Source organism: Neovison vison, chromosome 2 (assembly GCF_020171115.1).
Source record: "Neovison vison isolate M4711 chromosome 2, ASM_NN_V1, whole genome shotgun sequence".
NCBI lineage: Eukaryota > Metazoa > Chordata > Mammalia > Carnivora > Mustelidae > Neogale > Neogale vison.
The window spans coordinates 125,700,695-125,717,152 of record NC_058092.1 but is presented as its reverse complement, the minus strand read 5'-3'; the positions used below and the strand labels follow the sequence as shown (position 1 = coordinate 125,717,152).

Below are 16,458 nucleotides of genomic sequence, written 5' to 3'. Positions count from 1 at the left end.
CTGTCACTCCCCCTGCTTGTGCTTTCTCTGACAAATAAATAAATAAAATCTCTTTTTAAGAAATTGTCTCAAGAAGCACTGACTTTCCCCTGGACAGTCGGAGTGGAAAGCCTCTAGAGCTCTATGAGACCATGGGACGCTAAAGCAGCTTCCAAGGCCAAGACCAAGTCTGTTCCTCCTAGTCATGCAGGGGTCAGAGGGCAGCTCAGGGGAGCCCAGCACAGGGATGGGTGGGGCCCAGCCCTGACTTGCCCACCCAAGGCCCGCACACCATGCTCCACGGCCCAGGACTGCTGGGTCTTGGCCAGAGGGCTGACCACCCAAAGGCAGGCCAGCCACGTCAGCTCCTCCTGGGGCTGCTTGTGGGGCCCCCGCAGGAGACATACACTCACGGGTGGAAGGGGCCTATGCGCAACACCAGGTGGGGCTTGTCCTCCTCCAGACTCTGGAACCGCATGCTGAACCAGGCCATGAACCCGTGCAGCACGCAGGCTTTCCTGATCTCGAAGTGCAGCTCGCCTTTCAGCGACTGATCAAGCGGATGGTAAGAAGGGGACACAGGTTTTGTAAGCATAGGACTGGGCCACGAGGGTCTCCCCGAGCAAGAACTAGCAACTGTCGGCCCGGGCCTGCCCCACAAATCCCACCACCCTGCACTGCCCTCAGAACCATCTAGTTCAGCAACGGTGAACAGGACTTGCTGGTTTTGCTGAACACCTCCAACACCACGTAAAATTTCCTCCTCCTGAAACTACTAAAACTGGCATCATAAATCCAAATGCTGCAGATAATGACAAAAGGTTTCAAGCAATCTGGGCCTCATCCACCCACACATGAGTGGAACCGAATTTCCTCTCAATTCTTTACATAAATGAAGTTCCAGGCCCAGTCTCTATTCTGGAAAGCTACATGCAGAGTCAAGAGTTCAGTCTCCACGTTGTTCTGCCCATCGGAACCCCATAGGGGCTGCCCAGGACCCCCACAATCGCTCGCTGCTCCTGCACCTACCCACACACCACCAAATGAGGTCCCGTGGCCACACGCACCACCTCGTGGCAACAGGGGGAAGTAAAAGTAAGAACTAAGAATTCTGTCATCAATGGTAGTGAAAACAATTTTAATTCAGTCCTTGGAGAAACTGGATATGATGTATTAGAATCCAAAGATGCTGAAAATATTAAACATAAATCTGAAAAGAACGGATGATGTTGAAGAAGCCAGCAGTAAAGAAAATAACTTAAAAATATAAAATGCAAAACCAAACATAAAGAAGCAAAGACTCTGGGAAAATCAAAGCAAGGTTCATGATATCCGCAGAGAAGTCTCGGTGTGCGAGCGCCGCTGACAACATGAGAGGGAAGTGCGCATCTGGTCTCACCTCCTGGTCGGTGATCTGCACAGTCCTCATGTCCAGCTGTAATATGGTGCATGGCTCTGAGAGATAGTCTTCTGATTTCAAAATGTGGTTATACTTGGGCTTCGAAAAAAACTCCTTAATTGCTAAAGATCTAGGGAAAAAGTCAAAGATATTGCTCAGAGGCGTCAGACTGACATCTTGGGCTCTGACACATGCACACATGCACGACCACAGCACTCGTGGCATCTCTCCAACATTCGAAGGAGTTTCAAGCCATGGCCTGCGGCACAAGGACACCAAGACGGGCTGGAGGTCCCCACAGGCGGCCTGGGGAGACCACAGTGCAAGCGCCTCCCACCTCCACCCTCTGTGCAGGGCCTAAGCTCCTGGAAACCAACCATTCCCTCACAGGCAGCGCCCAGAGTCATCCTACCGCCCTCTTCCTGTCACGTGGACAGAGACCATGGGAGCCCAGTGGGGCTCCCTCGCCTGACCCAAACTCATCCCGTGGACACGTCCTCTTACAGCACAAGAAGGGCGAGTACAGGACAGTAAGTATTCACAGTAAATAAGACACTCCTGTTCTAGGTGACTCTCTCTGACCCGCATCAGCCCGACTCTCAGGAGGGGTCCCCACACACAGGGGCTGAGCCCCCGCACCATCCCTCCTCATCACTGTGCCTGACCCCACTGCGGAACGTGGTGTTTGCCCAGTCGCAACGTACCCCGGGAAATTGTTCAAAAACTGAGCACAGCACTAACTTCTAAAATAACAATTGAAAGTCAACATTTTAATGATGCCACGATATGGTCACATTTTTAAAAATATTTTTCTGATACAAATAATTATGCACATATAAAGAATTTGGAAAATATAGAAAAGTCCAAAGAAAAACCTTGAGTCTCCCATGCCCTTGCCTCAGCACTCTGCTACAGTCATTTTCTCCCCTGGAGCTCTATTTGTGTGTTTTTATGCAAGCAGAAGCCATTCTGCGTATGTGGTCTGTGTCCCCCAGGTGTCACCATCTCGTAATCCATTGGACGGGTGTACAGCCATCCAGCCACGCTCTACGGGACCGTCTGTTCCTTGTGCTGTGTGTTTGGGAGCAGGCCGTGGCGGCACCAATGGGGAAGGGGGTGGATGTCCCCCGCACCCACAGCTCTGGACACACGGGCGCGTCTCCTCCACCTCACCTATAGCTCAGAGAGCACCAACTGCCATTTTAATGTGATCTTCATCCATCCAATTGGCAAAAATGGCATTTAATTTGCATTTCAATCACTAATAATGCTGGGATTTCTTTCAAATATTTATTGGTGACTTTAGTTTTTGTGACTTGATTATTCCTATAAGCAAGGAATAAGGCTATAATTTCACTGGACACTCAGCTTTTCCTAACTGACTCTAAAGTCTGCCAGCTGGCACCTCCCTCCAAGCCGCGGCTGCCTTTTAAACCATGTTCAGCTGCCGACACACAGAGGCTGTCCGTTTGTACAGACTCAAGTCCAGCAGTGCTTTTCTTCTTTCTGTTCACTTTCTTTCCATCCAAAACCTGACACATGGTCCCCCACTGATTCTGAGAGTTAATGCAGATGCTTTAACACAAAGCTCTTAAATCCATGTGAAATTAAATTTCAGTGCACAGTATGAGAGAAGGAAAGTAGTTTCAAGGTGCTCATCCGTGGCCCAGAACACTCTGCCACCTGTGCCCTTCATGCACCACGTCTCCCACACACACTGCGTGGGCCCATCCTGTGCCACTGCTCTGTCCTTTCCTTTCTCAGGAACACTCTGCATTCATCACTGGGCCCCCAGCTTAGAACTCACACCTGGCCCTAGCTGAATTATGGGCCAGCTCTGTCGGGGACCTCTCCTCCCCATCCTCTTTATGGTTTGGGTTGAGAGTGCAGTGGTCCAACATGTTAACTGGGGAAGGCGTCTTCCCGTGGCTTTATGGTCTCTTTTTCTGAGTTGCTTAATAAAGGCCAAAAGGGCCCAGAGACTCCCTTCTTCTGTACCCAGCAGACATCCATGCTCACTGGGCCCTCACGGCATACTTGAGACGTCCTGCAGTACTGAGCCGTGGGACCCCCTACTTCCCAGGGCTGATGCTGGCATCCCCAGACAACCAAGGCACACCAGCTTCCATCATCATCTTCTTATGAGCAGCAACAGTGAGAACATGAAGGCCTCATCAGCCAATCATTTTAGATTACAACCTAGTTCAGCTGTGCAAGTGCATCCCTGTCTACAACGAGGAAAGCGAGCACTGTGGGACGTCGCTTCCTCTGCAAACTGCCAAGGATGATTTCACAAATAACATTTTCTGATCCTTTAAAACTGAATAGCTCTTAGTAGGAGCACATATTTGAGTGTTAACAGACCATGTACTGATAAAGGCCTCATCTGTAACCGTGACGACATTTTCCCACTATATTTGAGCCTTGCTAACTCCCGTCACACCTGCTACCAGCATAAAGGCTTGAGGGTCGACCTGCCAAGTTCTCAGGCCTGGCGTGAATCCCCTTCAGTGCCGTGGTGGGCTCCGCACTTGGGGTCTCCCCAGCCCGCGCAGCAGAACACACTGGCACACAGCCCACTGCACTCACTTGAGGGCACTGAGGTTGAATTCGTAGGCATTGTCTCAGAAGAGCACCTTGCTGTGGTAGTCCCGGTCGGCGCTGCAGGGCACCAGGTGCAGTGCGGCTGTGGTTGGCCAGATGACCCTGCCCTCCTTCAGCCACGCGTCCCAGGCATACAGGATCGACTAGATCATGAACTCAAACTGCACAGGAGGGAGACACAGAGGGGACACGGTAGCAGAGGCTGTGTCTGTGACAAGTTGTCTGGGGGGCTGACCTGTACCCACAGCAGCGGTGGTGCTGACCCTTGCCACGGCCTCGGCCAGAGTCCCACCAGCTCCCGTGAGACTGAGTCTACAGCCAGGCAGCCGCCATTCGGGAGACAGCTTCACCCTGTCCCCCGCCACCCCACATCAGCTGCTACCCTGTTTCTAACAGCCCCAAAGGGTCACGGAGTTTTCACTGTCAGACTGTGTAAACTCGGCCTGGGGTATTGTCAAAATTTTCACAATCCTGTAAGTTCACTGAAATCACCTAGTAAAAACACGAGACATTAAAAACAGGCACACCATGGAGGTTCACATGGTACTTAATTCGTTAAGAGCAGCCTAACAGTTCCCGTCACCCTCAGAGCTCCCCCGACAGACAGGAGTGATGCCTCAGCCTGAGACAGCAGTGGCAGGAAGCCAGCCTTTGTGTCAGAACCAGGGAGTGTGAAGAGTGTGCGGGGAGTGTGCGGGGAGCGAGTGGGGACTGTGCCAGGAGTGCGCTGCCAGTATGTGGGGAGCATGTGGGGAGCATGCAGGGAAGGCTAGAGGCACTTCATTCTGTAGCTGAAGGGAAGACACTAAGGGTTTTTTCTCAAATAATTTCAGGCAGTTTTCATTTCAGAAGTAGTGGATGTTCTGTATGGAAACATTCAGAAATGTCAGAAAAGCACAAACCTAAACAAAATCATGAGTAAAGCCAGCACCAAAGGAACCACTGCTCACTTGGAACTTTATCCCAAGGACTTTTCTTCACATACACAGACATGCACGCAGGTGAAAACCATATACAGATAATTTTTTTTTCTTTTTTTTTTTCTTTTTATTTTTTATTTTTTTTTCCCAATTTATTTATTTTCAGAAAAACAGTATTCATTATTTTTTCACCACACCCAGTGCTCCATGCAAGCTGTGCCCTCTATAATACCCACCACCTGGTACCCCAACCTCCCACCCCCCCGCCACTTCAAACCCCTCAGACTGTTTTTCAGAGTCCATAGTCTCTCATGGTTCACCTCCCCTTCCAATTTACCCAAATTCCCTACTACTCTCTAACGCCCCTTGTCCTCCATGCTATTGGTTATGCTCCACAAATGAGTGAAACCATATGATAATTGACTCTCTCTGCTTGACTGATTTCACTCAGCATAATCTCTTCCAGTCCCGTCCATGTTGCTACAAAAGTTGGATATTCGTCCTTTCTGATGGAGGCATAATACTCCATAGTGTATATGGACCACATCTTCCTTATCCATTCATCCGTTGAAGGGCACCTTGGTTCTTTCCATAGTTTGGCGACTGTGGCCATTGCTGCTATAAACATTGGGGTACAGATGGCCCTTCTTTTCACGACATCTGTATCTTTGGGGTAAATACCCAGGAGTGCAATTGCAGGGTCGTAGGGAAGCTCTATTTTTAATTTCTTGAGGAATCTCCACACTGTTCTCCAAAGAGGCTGCACCAACTTGCATTCCCACCAACAGTGTAAGAGGGTTCCCCTTTCTCCACATCCTCTCCAACACATGTTGTTTCCTGTTTTGTTAATTTTGGCCATTCTAACTGGTGTAAGGTGATATCTCAATGTGGTTTTAATTTGAATCTCCCTGAGGGCTAATGATGATGAGCATTTTTTCATGTGTCTGATAGCCATTTGTATTTCTTGATTGGAGAAGTGTCTGTTCATATCTTCTGCCCATTTTTTGATGTGTTTGTCTGTTTCGTGTGGGTTGAGTTTGAGGAGTTCATTATAGATCCTGGATATCAACCTTTTGTCTGTACTGTCATTTGCAAATATCTTCTCCCATTCCGTGGGTTGCCTCTTTGTTTTTTTGACTGTTTCCTTTGCTGTGCAGAAGCTTTTGATTTTGATGAAGTCCCAGAAGTCTATTTTCGCTTTTGTTTCCTTTGCCTTTGGAGACGTATCTTGAAAGAAGTTGCTGTGGCTGATATCGAAGAGATTACTGCCTATGTTCTCCTCTAAGATTCTGATAGATTCCTGTCTCACGTTGAGGTCTTTTATCCATTTTGAGTTGATCTTTGTGTACGGTGTAAGAGAATGGTCGAGTTTCATTCTTCTACATATAGCTGTCCAGTTTTCCCAGCACCATTTATTGAAGAGACTGTCTTTTTTCCACTGTATATTTTTTCCTGTTTTGTCGAAGATTAATTGACCATAGAGTTGAGGGTCCATATCAGGGCTCTCTACTCTGTTCCACTGGTCTATGTGTCTGTTTTTATGCCAGTACCATGCTGTCTTGGTGATCACAGCTTTGTAATAAAGCTTGAAATCAGGTAAGGTGATGCCGCCAGCTTTATTTTTGTTTTTCAACGTTTCCTTAGCGATTCGGGGTCTCTTCTGATTCCATACAAATTTTTGGATTATTTGCTCCAGCTTTTTGAAGAATGCCGGTGGAATTTTGATCGGAATGGCATTAAAAGTATAGATTGCTCTAGGCAGTATAGACATTTTAACGATGTTTATTCTTCCGATCCAAGAGCATGGAATGGTCTTCCATCTTTTTGTGTCTTCTTCAATTTCTTTCATGAGTGTTCTATAGTTCCTCAAGTATAGATCCTTTACCTCTTTAGTTAGGTTTATTCCCAGGTATCTTATGGTTCTTGGTGCTATAGTAAATGGAATCGATTCTCTAATTTCCCTTTCTGTATTTTCATTGTTAGTGTATAAGAAAGCCACTGATTTCTGCACATTGACTTTGTATCCTGCCACGCTGCTGAATTGCTGTATGAGTTCTAGTAGTTTGGGGGTGGAGTCTTTTGGGTTTTCCATATAAATAATCATGTCATCTGTGAAGAGAGAGAGTTTGACTTCTTCATTACCAATTTGGATACCTTTTATTTCTCTCTGTTGTCTGATTGCTGTTGCTAGGACTTCTAATACTATGTTGAACAAGAGTGGTGAAAGTGGGCATCCTTGTCTTGTTCCTGATCTCAACGGGAAGGCTGCAAGCTTTTTCCCATTGAGGATGATATTTGCTGTGGGTCTTTCATAGATAGATTTGATGAGGTTCAGGAATGTTCCCTCTATCCCTATACTTTGAAGCGTTTTAATCAGGAACGGATGTTGGATTTTGTCAAATGCTTTTTCTGCATCAATTGAGAGGACCATGTGGTTCTTCTCTCTTCTCCTATTAATTTGTTGTATCACATTGATTGATTTACGAATGTTGAACCATCCTTGTAGCCCAGGGATGAATCCCACCTGATCATGGTGGATAATCTTTTTAATGTGTTGTTGGATCCTGTTGGCTAGGATCTTGTTGAGAATCTTAGCATCCATATTCATCGGTGATATTGGTCTGAAATTCTCCTTTTTGGTATGGTCCTTGCCTGGTTTGGGGATCAGGGTAATGCTGGCTTCATAGAAAGAGTCTGGAAGTTTTCCTTCTGCTTCAATTTTTTGAAACAGCTTCAGGAGAATAGGTGTTATTTCTTCTTGGAAGGTTTGGTAGAATTCCCCAGGGAATCCGTCAGGTCCTGGGCTCTTGTTTTTTGGGAGATTTTTGATCACTGCTTCAATCTCGTTATTAGATATCGGTCTATTCAGGTTGTTGATTTCTTCCTGGTTCAATTTTGGTAGTTTATATTTTTCCAGGAATGCATCCATTTCATCAAGGTTGCTAAGCTTATTGGCATATAACTGTTCGTAGTAACTTCTGATGATTGTTTCTACTTCCTTGGTGTTAGTTGTGATCTCTCCCCTTTCATTCATAATTTTATGAATTTGGGATTTCTCTCTTTTCTTTTGGATTAGTGTAGCCAGTGGCTTATCGATCTTATTGATTCTTTCAAAAAACCAGCTTCTAGTTTCATTGATACGTTCTACTGTATCTCTGGTTTCTCCCTCATTGATCTCAGCTCTAATCTTGATGATTTCCCTTCTTATGTGTGGAGTTGGTTTGATTTGTTGTTGATCCTCCAGTTCTTTAATGTGTAGAGACAGCTGGTGTGTTCTGGATTTTTCAATTTTTTTGAGCAAGGCTTGGATGGCTATATATTTTCCCCTTAGGACCGCCTTTGCTGTATCCCATAGGTTTTGGACCGAAGTGTCTTCATTCTCATTGGTTTCCATGAATTGTTTCAGTTCTTCTTTGATCTCCTGGTTGATCCAAGCATTCTTAAGCAAGGTGGTCTTTAGCTTCCAGGTGTTTGAGTTCCTTCGGAACTTTTCCTTGTGATTGAGCTCCAGTTTCAAAGCATTGTGATCTGAGAATATGCAGGGAATAATCTCAGTCTTTTGGTATCGGCTGAGTCCTGATTTGTGACCCAGTATGTGGTCTATTCTGGAGAAGGTTCCGTGTGCACTTGAGAAGAATGAGTATTCTGCTGTTTTAGGGTGGAATGTTCTGTATATATCTATGAGGTCCATCTGGTCCAATGTGTCGTTCAATGCTCTTGTTTCTTTATTGATTTTCTGCTTCGATGATCTGTCTAATTCTGAAAGAGGCGTGTTAAGATCACCTACGATTAGTGTATTCATATCAATATGACTCTTTATCTTGATTAACAGTTTTCTTAAGTAATTGGCTGCTCCCATATTGGGAGCATAGATATTTACAATTGTTAGATCATCTTGGTGGATAGTCCCTTTAAGGATTATGTAGTGTCCTTCTGTATCTCTGACTACAGTCTTTAGTTTGAAGTCTAATTTATCTGATATGAGAATCGCTACCCCAGCCTTCTTTTGAGTCCCATTGGCATGAAAGATGCTTCTCCACCCCTTCACTTTCAGTCTGCGTGTATCTTTAGGTTCAAAATGGGTCTCTTGTAGACAGCATATGGATGGGTCCTGTCGTTTTATCCAATCTGCAACCCTGTGCCGTTTTATGGGTGCATTGAGGCCATTCACATTGAGAGTGATTATTGATAGATACGTTTTTATTGACATCGAGTTACCTTTGAAGTCTTTCTTTCTGTAGACTGTCTCTATATTTCTGTTCAATGCTATTCTTTGGATTTTTCCTCTTTTATAGAACCCCCCTTAATATTTCCTGCAGTATCGGCTTGGTGGTTGCATAGTCTTTTAAGTCTTGCCGGTCTTGGAAACTCTTTATCTCTCCATCCATTTTGAATGTCAGTCTTGCTGGATAAAGTATTCTTGGCTGCATGTTCTTCTCATTTAGTGCCCTGAATATATCTTGCCAGCCTCTTCTGGCTTGCCAGGTCTCTGTGGACAGGTCTGACGTTATTCTGATGGGCTTCCCTCTGTAAGTAAGGAGCCTCTTTGCCCTGGCAGCTTTCAAGAGATTATACCTACAATTATAATTTCTCAATTTGACTATCAGGTGTCGTGATGTTTTTTTGGAGTGTATAATCTTGGGTGGAGACCGTTCAGCCTCTAATACATGAACGCTGGTTTCATTCGCGAGATTCGGAAAGTTTTCATGAAGGACTTGTTCCACGACATCTTCTAGACTTCTTTCTTTCTCCTCCCCTTCAGGAATTCCAATAATTCTGACGTTGGAACGCTTCATGGCATCACTTATTTCCCTAATTCTGCTTTCGTGGGATCTAAGCTGTTTGTTCCAGGCTTCCTCCTGATCCTTTCTCTCTATCTGTTTGTCTTCCAGATCACTAATTCTATCTTCTGTCTCAGTTACCCTAGCTTTGAGAGAGTTTAGATTGGATTGGAACTCATTGAGGGCATTGTGGACCTCCTCCCTGGTAGCTTTAAGCTCCGCCCTAACATTGTGAACATCCTGTCTGGTCGCTTTCAGTTCGGCTCTAATCAATTCTGTTTGGTCATCCATGGCTTTCTCCAACCTAGCTATTGCCTGGATAATTGTTAGCCTGAATTCTCTTTCCGACATATTGTCTATGTTGATAGCCGTTAGCTCTGTTGTGGAAGGTCCATCCTCTGTATTTTTCTTCTGTTGGGCATTCCTCCTCCTAGTCATTTTGGTGGGAGAAGACTGAACAGATGTAGCTGGATGTATCAACTCTGGTGCAGTCAAGGTGCACCCTGGAACACTTCCTGATCCCCGTCTCAGAAGCCTCAGTCTGGGTGCAGAAGCTGAATAAATTCCCCCTTGGATGCTGGCAGTGCAGGTTCCAAGTTAAAGACCCTGGGGGCGCAGGATCTTTTGCTCATCCCCAAAGCCAAGGCAGTGGCGGCTGTCTGGGAGCTCCTGACCGCCAGAGAGGTTCCAAGCAGCGATCGCACACTGAGATTTTGCCGCTGGCCGGGGCTGGGAGTGCCCGGCTTGCGCGCACCTCTTTTCAGAGGCGGCTGTGGGTCGGGCGCGCGTCTGGGGCACTGAGAACGGGGCGCTGGTCCGTAAGCCGCAGGCTGGGCTTTTGCGCGCCTCTGTCCGGGGAAGAGTTTCGCGGGCGTGAGGCTTAGACTTTGAAACAATGGCCCGGGTCTAGAAGCGCCCCAGGGCCTTAGAAACCCAGGAGAGCTGGAGCGACGTGCACGCGCATCTCAAGCTTTGTGGTAGGGCTAGCGCGCGTTCTGTAGACCGGCTCCCATCCCCTCACAGGAGCCGGAACCCCGCGCTCTGGGGCACGCTGGCGGCTTAGGGACCAGGAGCCGGTTTCTCCGCCGCACTCTCTCTGCCTCCGCGCCGGGGAGGCCGTCTGGGACCGGGGACTCAAGCCCCTGTCCCTAGCCGCCCCGATTCCCACAGTTTGCCCCCGCGATCCTTTGCTCTTTTGGAGTGCTTTCAACCAGTCTCCGAGTTAATGCTGGTCCCCAGACGTAGGGCACTCTCGCTCGTATCGGGGTATTACTTTCCCACCGGTCGCCTCTGGTGGCTCCCTCCCCCTTTTGTTTATCTTCCGATCTCAGTCCGCTGTTCCCATTCCGCTTTACCTGCTCACTGGCGTCTTCTGCCCCTGTAGAGATCCAGACGTGTATAATTCTGATCTCAGGCTGATTTCATGGGTGATCAGAGTTCTTTGGTAGGTAATCAGCTCACTTTGGGGTACCAGCTGAAAAGACGCCTCTTCCTAGTACCCCGCCATCTTGTCCATACAGATAATTTTTAATTCTATTTTATTAAACTATCTATGGTAAATCAGTCAGTCTACTGATTTTAACATTGTATGGATCTGTGAATCCACAATCGGGACACAGAACAGCTGCATGACCCCAAAACTCTCCTCCCACCACCCCCAACCTCTGGAAACCACTCAGCGGCCTCCCCGCAGCTCTTTTGGAGAATGTCACACAAATGGAATCACACAGTACGTACTTTTGAGACTGGCTTCTTTCCATCATAATAACAACTTTTTTCTACACTAATAGGTTCTGTCCTGTGCTTTCCATCCTGTTCTATGTCTTTCCTTGTTACAGTATCACACTGATTCCGTTACCCTTACTGATGCCACCCAGCTTTCTGGGGTCTGTCCCTGGCATCCAAGTATCAGCCGCTCATCCTTTATCACCCAGCAGTAGCCCTGGTGCGGATATACCCCAGACACGCATCCAGTCACCTGCTGGCAGACATTTGGGTTGTTTCCAGCTTTTTGGCAATTTTAACTGGAGCAGTGTAAGCACGTACAGGTTTCTGTGTGCGCACAGCCAGCGTTTCCGTGTCAGTACCCAGAACTGGAATCACCGGGTCACACAGCAAGTGCACTGGTACCTCCAGAGGACACTGCCCAGTGGCCCCAGAGCAGCTGTGTCAGTGCGGAGAGCCTCGGCAGTCCACAGCACTCAGAATCACAGAAACTCCAGCCATCCCGGCAGGCGTGTGGTGGCACCGCTTACAGCCTCAGTCTGTGCTCCCCTGGTGACTGCTGTGCTTCCTGTCTTTTCACACACTCCCTTCTCAGCCATTTGTATACTCTGGAAAACGCTCTGTTCAAGTCTTTTGCACATTTTTCACCTAGGTTGTTTACTTTCTTCCTGCTGGATTTTGAGAGCTGTTTGTATATTCAGGACACATATTAAATATGTGATTTGCAAATACTTTCTCCCACTATTACCATGTTTTTTTCATTTTCTTTTACAGAGCAGACATTTTTAATTCTGATAAAGTCTGGCCTATGCTCTTTTCCTTTAATGGATCATATTTAAGAATCAACCAAAAACTCTTTGCCTAACCCATGACAATTTTCTCCCAAGATTTCTTTTAGAGTTTTATAGTTTTACAGTCTATGTTATTAGATCTAGAATCAATTTTGAATTTTTTGGAAAAACATATGAGGCTTAAAAATGTTCTTTTTCTTTTTCTCTTTTCTTTTCTTTTTCACATGTGGATGGCCAACTAACTGTGTCAATATCTTCCAATGAAAAGACTATATTTTCTCCCTTAAAATGATCTTGCTCTCCTGTTAAGAGATCAGTTAACCATGTTTTTAGGGATCAATGTCTCTACTTTAGCCATCGACCTATATGTCTGTCCTATCACCAGTACCACACTGTTTTTACCACACAGATTTACACTAAGTTTTAAAGTCAGTTTTAAAGTCAGTAATTCTTCAAATTTTATTCTTCTTTTATTGTATCCACTGGAGTCCCTGGGGGGCTCAGTAGGTTGAGCATCTGCCTTTGGCTCAGGTCATGATCTCGGGGTCCTGGGATCAAGTCCCCCATTGCCTGCTTCTCCCTCTCTCCCTCCTCCTGCAACTCTATCAACCTGTCCCTCCCCCTGCTTGGGCTCATCCACTCTCTCTCCAATAAGTACAATTTTAACAAAACCAAAAGACAACGGACAGAATGGGAGACATATTTGCAAATGACATGTCAAATAAAGGGCTAGTATCCAAAATCCATAAAGAGCTTAGCAAACTCAAAGAACAAATAATACAATCAAGAAATGGGCAGAGGACATGAACAGACATTTCTGCAAAGAAGAGATGCACACAGCCAGCAGACACATGAAAAAGTGCTCAGGGAAATACAAATCAAAACCACAATGAGATCCCACCTCACACCAGTCATAATGGCTAAAATTAACAAGTCAGGAAATGACAGATGTTGGCAAGGATGCGGAGAAAAGGGAGCCTCCTGCACTGTTGGTGGGAATGCAAGCTGGTGCAGCCACTCTGGAAAACAGCATGGAGGTTCCTCAAAAAAGTTGAAAACATAGCTACCCTATGACCCAATGATTGCACTATTGGGTATTTACCCTAAAGATACAAACGTGGTGATCCAAAGGGGCACATGCACCTGAATGTTTATAGCAACAATGTCCACGATAGCCAAGTTATGGAGAGAACCTATATGTCCATCAACAGATGAATGGATAAAAAGATGTGGTATACACAGTGCAATACTATGCAGCCATCAAAAGAAATGAAATCTTTCCATTTGTGATGACGTGAATGGAACTAGAGTGTATTATGCTTAACAAAATAAGTCAATTGGAGAAAGACAAGTATCATATGATCTCCGTGATATGAGGAAGTGGAGATGCAACATAGGGGGTTTAGGGGGTAGGAAAAGAAAAAATTAAAGAAGATGGGACTGGGAGGGAGACAAACCATAAAAGACTCAATCTCAAAAAACAGACTGAGGGTTGCTGGGGGCAGTGGGGACAGGAGAGTGTGGTGGGGATATGGACAGTGGGGAGGGTATGTGCTATGATGAGTTCTGTGAAATGTGTAAACCTGGTGAGTCACAGACCTGTATCCCTGGGGATAAAAATACATTATATGTTTATTAAAAAATTTAAAAATTTAAATAAAAAATGTACCAACTATTCTAGTTTCTGTACTTTCCAAATAAAGTTTACAATGAGCTCGTCTACACACACCAAACAACGCTGGTCTGACCCTGACTGGAACTGCGTTCTGTCTACAGACCAGTGTATGAACATCATTACCAATTTGTCTTCAAGTCCATGAACACTGTATCTCTCCATTTATTTGGGTTTTTTGTGACCTCTTTCATCAGCACCTTATAGATTTTGGCCTATAAAACTTGTATATGTCTTGCCTTTCTAAGTATTTCACATCTAGGGGCTACTGCAAAAGCTACTGTACACTGTTAGTGTATAAAAACCCTCAAACAAAAATTAGCCACCTGAATCCAGCAGTACATTAGAAGGATCCAAATCCTCGATCAGGTGGAATTTACTTCTGGGATGCAAACACAGTTCAACATACAGCAAAACAGTAGATGTGATATACCACATTACCAAAATGAAGGATAAAAATCATATAGTCATTTAAATACGTGCAGAAAAAGCATTTAATAAACTCCAACTATATTCCATGATCAAAATCCAAAAATCTACAAATTAGGAGAATATCCCACAACATAATAAAAGCCACATATGTCAAGCCTAGAGCTAGCACCATAATCGACAGTGAAAAGCAGAAAGCTTTCCTATAAGATCACATGAAAGTCAGGCATGTCCTCTCTCACCATTTTCATTCAACATAGTCCTGAAAGTCCTAGCCACAGCAATCAGGCAAAGAAAAGAAATTTAATAAGCATCCAAAGCAGAAGGGAAGAAGTAAAACTGTCTCTATTTGCAGATGACGTATTATATATAGAAAATTCTAAAGATTCTACCAGAAAAACCATTAGAATAACAAATTCAATAAAGCTGCAGAACATGACATTAATATGCAAAAATCAGTTGTGCTTCTATACACTAACAATAAACTATGAGAAAGAGAAATTAAGAAAATAATCTCATGTACAGTTCCATCAAAAATAATAAAATACCTTGGGGTGCCCGAGTGGCTCAATGGGTTAAAGCCTCTGTCTTCCTCTCAAGTCATGATCCCAGGTTCCTGGGATCAGGCTCTGAGTCCTGAGCATCGGGCTCTCTGCTCAGCAAGGGGCCTGCTTCCCTCTCTCTCTCTCTCTGCCTACCTCTCTGCCTACTTGTGATCTCTCTCTGTCAAATGAATAAATAATATCTTTTAAAATAATAATAATTTCAAAATACCTCAAAATAAATTTAACCAAGGGGAGTAAAAAAGACAATGAAGAAAGAAATTAAAGAAGACACAAATGAACAGAAAGACATCCCCTGCTCATGGACAGGAAGAATCATAATTGTTTACCTTTCTACACTCCTCAATCTACAGATTCAATTCAATCTCTATCGAAATCCTAATGGCATTTCTCACAGAAATAGGAAAAGCGGTCCAAAGACTCCAACTGAACACAGCAATCTTGAGAAAGAAGACTGAAGCCGGAGACATCACATTTCCTGGGTTCAAACTGTATTATAAAGCTGTCGTAATCAAAACAATATGGTACTGCCATAAAAACAGACACATAAGTCAACGGAACAGAACAGAGAGTCCGGAAATTACCCCATGCATATGTGATCAATTAATTTGCAACAAAGAAGCCGAGAACAGACAATGTGGAGAGTAGAAAGTCTTCGAGATGGTGCTGCGAAAACCAGGTTGCTGCTCGCCCAAGAGTGAACAGGAGCACTGTCTTACAATACACACAAAAATCAACTCCAAATGGATTAGAGACTTGATTATAAAATTTAAAACCAAAAGATTCTTAGAAGCAAACACAGGGAATAAGCTCCCTGACGCTGACCGTGCCAGTGGTTTTTTGGATGAGACACTAAAAGCAAAGACAACAAAAGCAAAAATAAACAAGTGGGGCTACATCAAACTGAAAAGCTTCTGCACAGCAAAGGAAATCATCAACAACAAAAAGATAAAGTTTCACACAACAAGGGGTGAAAACCCAAAACATACAAGGAACTCATACAACCCAAGAGAAAAAAAAAATATTTTCATTGGACAATGGGACTTGTTTTCCAAAGTCATATGAAGGGCAACGGACATATGAAAAGGTGCTCAGTGTCACTGAGCATCAGGAAATGCAAATCAAAACCACACTGAGGTGTGACATCATACCCCTTACATCAATTATCAAAAAGACAACAGGAGGAAGGACCGGGTGGTAAAGTCAGTTGAGCATCTGACTCCTAGTTTCGGTTCAGGTCATGATGTCAGGGTCGTGGGCCTGAGTCCCATGTCAGGCTCCGTGCTCAGCGGGGAGTCTGCATCTCTCTCTCTCCCCCTGCCTCTCCCCCCTGTGCTCTCTCTCCCTTATTCTAAAATAAATAAATTAATATTTAAAATAATACAACATATAGCAGATGTTGGCAAGAATATGCAGAAAAGGGCAGGCTCTCGAACCACTGGTGGGAACGTAAACTGGCACAGCCACTGTGGGAACCCGTGTGGAGGATCAGGAAATCAAAACTAGAAACACCATGAGACCCAGCAATCCCACTTCCGGATTATATCCAGAGGAAACAAAACCACTCTCTCAGAGAGTTGTCTGTGCTCCTGTGT

General features: G+C 45.0%; 1 pseudogene; it reads right to left on the bottom strand.

Annotated features, from left to right (window-relative positions):
* Nucleotides 1–388: 388 nt before the first annotated feature.
* The window catches only part of LOC122899211, a 28,028-nt pseudogene continuing 11,958 nt past the window's right edge, over nt 389–16,458 (bottom strand).